The 6,067-nt window shown below is 39.7% G+C and overlaps 1 long non-coding RNA gene across 1 annotated transcript; it reads left to right on the plus strand.

Moving 5' to 3' along the window:
* Window positions 1-887: 887 nt before the first annotated feature.
* Window positions 888-2,567, plus strand: LOC118404216. Its single transcript, XR_004829765.1, has 3 exons — window positions 888-1,204; window positions 1,364-1,526; window positions 2,156-2,567. It is a non-coding gene; the product is annotated as an uncharacterized LOC118404216 (long non-coding RNA).
* The last annotated feature ends 3,500 nt before the right edge of the window (window positions 2,568-6,067 follow it).

The raw sequence follows: 6,067 nt of genomic DNA on the forward strand, positions 1-6,067 counted from the left end.
GTAGTGTTCTGGATGCCGGGTCGATGTTTTTATAACATTCTATAAAGGAGAATACATATTATATTATATATTCTGCACTAATATACAAAACGTTTCCCTTACCATGTTTCTCTGGTTCTGGAGGTGGACAAGCTACTCAACGTGGTATGTAACTTACACAGATTAAAAACTTGGTATTGACTTAACACCTGGTGTAGACTGGTATATATCTACATGTACTGCCACCCGATTACTTTATATTCTCGGTTGCGTGTTAGATATTAAAAAAGGCTCTAACTGCTGGTACACCGAATTTATCTGTCGGCTTATGTGATAACATGTGACGCTGATAAACCTCAATTTTTTTCACATTATAATGTGAATTACCTTACGTCAAACTTCATTGTTGTTTTGCAGAAAATTCACATACTTTTCACATTTATGCACATCTTAGTGGTATTCCATCACCCATGTCCAGTATCAGGGTGAAATGCACGAAGTTGTCCTAAGTTAAGTTAGATGTCTGAAGTTGTCCAAAGTTGTCCAAAGTTGTACGAACTTGTCCGAAGTTATGACGTCATCTAAACTTTGGACAGTCAGCCGGGTGGTGTACGGAGTTGTACGAACTTGTCCGAAGTTATGACGTCACGCTAACCATGACGTCATCTAAACTTTGGACAGTCAGCCGGGTGGTGTACGGAGTTGTAAGAACTTGTCCGAAGTTATGACGTCACGCTAAGCATGACGTCATCTAAACTTTGGACAGTCAGCCGGGTGTACTGATCAGGTCGCGTATTCCTAGGAAGATGTCGCCTAGCATGACTTTGGCGATACATATACTACACTACGCGTCTACAAGTTTTCTGTGTTACGTTCAAATGTCTCAACTGTCATTTCTAGAACTTTTTTCTAATGTTCTCATCTTCTTAGACGTCACAATCTGACGCTTACGTCACTAACTCAGGTGTTTTCGTAATTCGAAACCGGAATGCGTTCTTCGAACGGTGTCGTTTTTCAGTCTAACAGTTTGAAACCGTGTGGCGATGAAGTCGCCACGGCTACTTTTTAGTCTGTGTCTTTGACGAAATAGACTTTTTTAACGGGGGAATTACGGACAATATTATATCATATCATGTCGTGCAGTAAATCTTTGAAGGCTACAGATCTCCATTCGTCCTAGAGAGTCGAGTTTGACTGGAAGGATTTTCCGGAAGAACTTGTTCAGGTGGGTTAGTCGTATTAATCGCACCTTGATATCTTTTGAGTTCTGACTTTTGATTCATAAATCTTATATTCTTTAGAAGTTACATCTTACAAAACAACAGATTTTTTTATCAGAATGCAGATTACTTATCTTTATTAAGATTTGTCTTATTCTTCACAGGGATGTTGTGCTGTTGCATCTGTTTTGTGCGTGCCAACGGTGGCTGTTTTATATAGCCTTATCACGGTCGCGGCTTTTGCTGTAAGCCAGGCACAAGTCTCTCCACCTGACACCAAATGGAGGGAAAATGTTCTTCTGTGGACAGCCATCTGTCTGCCAACAGGTAGATTTACTTCTTAACACCTTTTTATTGTTTCAAATCAAACGTTTGATTCAATGTAGATATAACGTTATATGTTCAAAATTTACAACCGTCATTTCTAGAACCAATACCTTGTCGAACATTCTTTTGCTTAACGTCACCAACAGACATTTACGTCATTTGCTCAGGTGATTTTTGAAATTCGAACCCGGAATGCGTTCGTAGAATGGTGTCGTTTTTCAATCTCTGTATTGCGCCACGGCTGCTTTTATTTCATTTGTTCTATTCTTTCTAAACATCTATTAGCGGGGATCAATGATGATAGGTAAGCGGAAAATTGATTTTTTAATGTATACAGAATTGCGATGATGTTGATCATTTTTGCGTCGATATCTGTTTCCATAAGGATTATTTATTATACGCTATTCTTAATATAAAGTAGTTAAAATGACCAGCTACTTAATGTTGTTTACCTGATTTTATTATTTGCTATTGCTTTGTTTAGTTTAGTGTTAGCGTTGTCTTCGAAAAGATAGCATTGATGAGATGATTAAGTGTGTCTTGTAAATGAATCGTGAAACGATAAATAGCGACGACAACAATTAACGTTGGCATTAGTGAGTGACAATTTCTTTTTAATTAAAACACAGCGAAGCAGAAGAAGACATGAATAAGTCCATTGAGGCAAACGATGTGATCGGGGGAGAGAAAAGGAAGCTGTGCGCCGCTTCAACGCTGCTGTCTCCACTATGTGATGCAGACGATGACTACGACTTTGCTCTGACAACCAATAAAAGGAGATCAATTTAAACAGTCTTTCTATGTAAAAGGGGTGTGACCGTGCAGGCAGAAAATGGCATACTTCTGTACTAAATGGTGGAAGTACTTCAATTAATTGTTAAATTACAAGGAATAAAATAACAACTACTACTTCTTATGATACAAAGTAGTGAAAGATGACTGCAATACATGTAGTTTATAAGTAGATAGGGGAGATGTTTTCAGGTACTTGTATTTAGAAGTGACGTAAAAAAAGGGAAATATAATATTAAGAGTGAACTTAAATTATTTTGTGTGCATTGTTAAAACGAACGTTAAGAGGAGAAATAAAAGACAAAAAAATTGAAATAAATGAATTTTTTTACATTGCATGAACATTGATTTTGTGCTGATTAATGTGCATCTATATTTTATTTGTTTATATGCGTGAGTGGTGTGTATCTTATTTACACATATATAAGTTTTTACTATGTATTAATTAACTTGTTGACCTACCCTGCCTACTGTACGAAGTTAGATGACGTCACGTAACTTTGCACAACTTAGGACAACTTTGCACACTTGTTGACCTACCCTGCCCACTGTCCAAAGTTAGATGACGTCACGTAACTTTGCACAACTTAGGACAACTTTGCACACTTGTTGACCTACCCTGCCCACTGTCCAAAGTTAGATGACGTCACGTAACTTTGCACAACTTAGGACAACTTTGCACACTTGTTGACCTACCCTGCCTACTGTCCAAAGTTAGATGACGTCACGTAACTTTGCACAACTTAGGACAACTTCGCACACTTGTTGACCTACCCTGCCGACTGTCCAAAGTTAGATGACGTCACGTAACTTTGCACAACTTAGGACAACTTCGCACACATGCCGCCCTACCCTGCCCACTGTCCAAAGTTAGATGACGTCACGTAACTTTGCACAACTTAGGACAACTTCGCACACATGCCGCCCTACCCTGCCCACTGTCCAAAGTTAGATGACGTCACGTAACTTTGCACAACTTAGGACAACTTCGCACACATGCCACCCTACCCTGCCTACTGTACGAAGTTAGATGACGTCACGTAACTTTGCACAACTTCGGACAACTTCGTACACTTGACACCCTACCCTGCCTACTGTACGAAGTTAGATTACGTCATCCAATAAATGTTTTGACGTCATCTGTGACTCCCGATATAGCATCAAAGCCAGTGGGAAACGGTTGTAACTTAGTACAACTTCGTACAACTTCGTACACCCTAACTTCGTGCACTTCACCCTGATACTGGACATAGCTCTATTCCATACACATGTTTACTACTTCGGATGGCCGCGTCTGACCTCAAATTAATTTAGAGCGCCTGTTTGGATGAATTACGGATTCTAAACCTTTGTAAAAAGGCTGCGACGTTTTTGGGCCGTAGAATTCATGCAGCAAGAGATATCATACGTTGATGCTATTAAAGAAATATTCTATAATTTCCAGTAGAGTCCAGTAGAATCCGTCTCATTGGAACTCCTGGTTCAGGCCCAAACGAAGGGCGTGTGGAAGTCCGGCCGGCCGACAGTTTTAGATGGGGGCTGGTTTGCAGTAACAATTTCGACTTGAAGGATGCGGAAGTTGTTTGCAGAATGTTGGGTTATCCTCATGCAGATCAAGTTCGTCCTTCTGAGTATTCCTATCCAGGTATATGCTATTTCTCACGCGTAACTTTTCATTACACGTGCCGAAACATATTAATCACTTTGAATTCTCTGCCTTTGTGATGGCCACATATCCTCCGCATTCTTTCCTTCTTTACATTTAGGAACAGGACCAATCTACATGGATGGCCTACGGTGTAATGGAAACGAGAGTAGCCTGTTTAACTGCTCGTACCCAGGATGGGGGATTCATGACTGTAATCTAGTTGGCGTTGCTGGCATCGTCTGCGGTACATGAATATAATACCTGTTTCTATATCTACCTTACTCCAAGTCGTTTTACAATTTACCTGAAACAGTATAGACGCGATGGAAGGCTTAGGTCACATTTCCAAAAGGGGGCCCGGCCGCGATGTTTTAACCCTCTTCAGACCGGGCTTTTTTGGTCATCCCTGGACCGGGGGGGGGGGGCTTTTGAGGCCCTCCATTTCTAAGTCCTATAACTCTAAAACGACGAGCCGTAAGGCCACCAAATTTATCGGACATAATTTCGACATAATATCTGACAAGTATGTGACGTTTGACGTTACGTTGACGTAAGATGACGTAATCATGACGTCATCAATTTGATTACATTGGCCAAACCCATGAAAATTGGGTATTCTCAGAAAACTTGAATGTAAAAAATGTAACATCAAGTGCAGATAACAGAATAATAATGTTTATTACGACTTGCGTTGCCAATAGCAACATCAATGACGTCAATATGACGTCATAAAATGACGTCATGCACATCTAAAATACGAGTTGGGCTCCGCCATATTATATCCACCACCTTGAATTTTTAATAAAAAATACTTTTTATTGCAACAAATAATCACAAAGGGCAATGGAAATAGACTAAATTGATGCATTTAGATGGTATTGGATGAAAAAATACCAGGTAGTTACAAATTTTAACGGATAATTAGCTTGTTATTCTTGATCTGGCCATTCGGTCCGCCATCTTGGATTTTGGGCTGATGACGTCATCAAATTAGCATAATTTATGCATATATAATTATGAAAGATATGCTGAATAATATAAGATTTTATTTATGTAACAAAATCGCAGTAATATAGCAAATAAATGTGGAAAATACATAGTACCAAAAATAGTGATTTTTGGCAAAACTGCCTGTCAACAAACGGTTGCCATGGCAACAAGAAAAAATGGAAAATTTGTCAAACTTCATGAAATTGTTGCCAACAATATTCTAGGAAAACTCATTAAATTTGGTGGCTCTAGAGTAAGCCGTTCTGGCGTTATAGGACATCGAAGTAAGCGCGGGCCTCAACCCCCCCGGTCTGAATAGGGTTAAGAAACGAAAAAAAATAGAATCTATACCTAGAAATATACACATATTATGCCCATGAAACTTATTTTGACATTTTTAATGCCTTTTATATCGTTCTTTTTACTCCCAATAGCTGCCCGGCCGGGTGCCGGTTTGGAAATGTGACCAACGCCTAAGGAACATAGTCTCTACCAGACTCCGGGTCGCTGGAAAACCGTAGAAATGGAACAAATAGAGGAGTAAGCAAGCCTACGATCGCAAGCTGTTTACCAGCCGGCTATACTTCTCTGACCTGCTTACTCCTCTATTTGTTCCATTTCTACGGTTTTCCAGCAACTCGGAGTCTGGTAGAGACCATGACGAACAAGTGATGCCGTCAAGAGCAATGACCTATTTTCACCCTTCAGGACAATTAGCTATAGGATACCACTGATGATTTATTTATATTGTACAATGGAAAATACAATTACAGATTGTTGCTCAAGTAAATGTTCGTTTAGATTACAGCAGGATCCGCCTTACCGGGGGTTCTGGTCAAAACGAAGGACGTGTGGAAGTCCGGCTGGCCGACAGTTTCACCTGGGGCACAGTTTGTCAGGACCATTTTGACATGAGGGATGCAGGCGTTGTTTGTAAGATGTTGGGATATCCCCGTGCCCTACAAATTTATAACGATGCCTATTTCGGCCAAGGTAACATTATGTTTTTGTTTCGTTTTTATACCTAATTCCTTGTTACCTATGCCAAAAAGTTTATATTTTGGGCCAATTCTGTATACTCTTATAAATAAAGCATAAATATCTAAAATAT

The sequence above is a fragment of the Branchiostoma floridae genome, chromosome 17 (assembly GCF_000003815.2).
Source record: "Branchiostoma floridae strain S238N-H82 chromosome 17, Bfl_VNyyK, whole genome shotgun sequence".
NCBI classification, from domain to species: Eukaryota; Metazoa; Chordata; class Leptocardii; order Amphioxiformes; family Branchiostomatidae; genus Branchiostoma; species Branchiostoma floridae.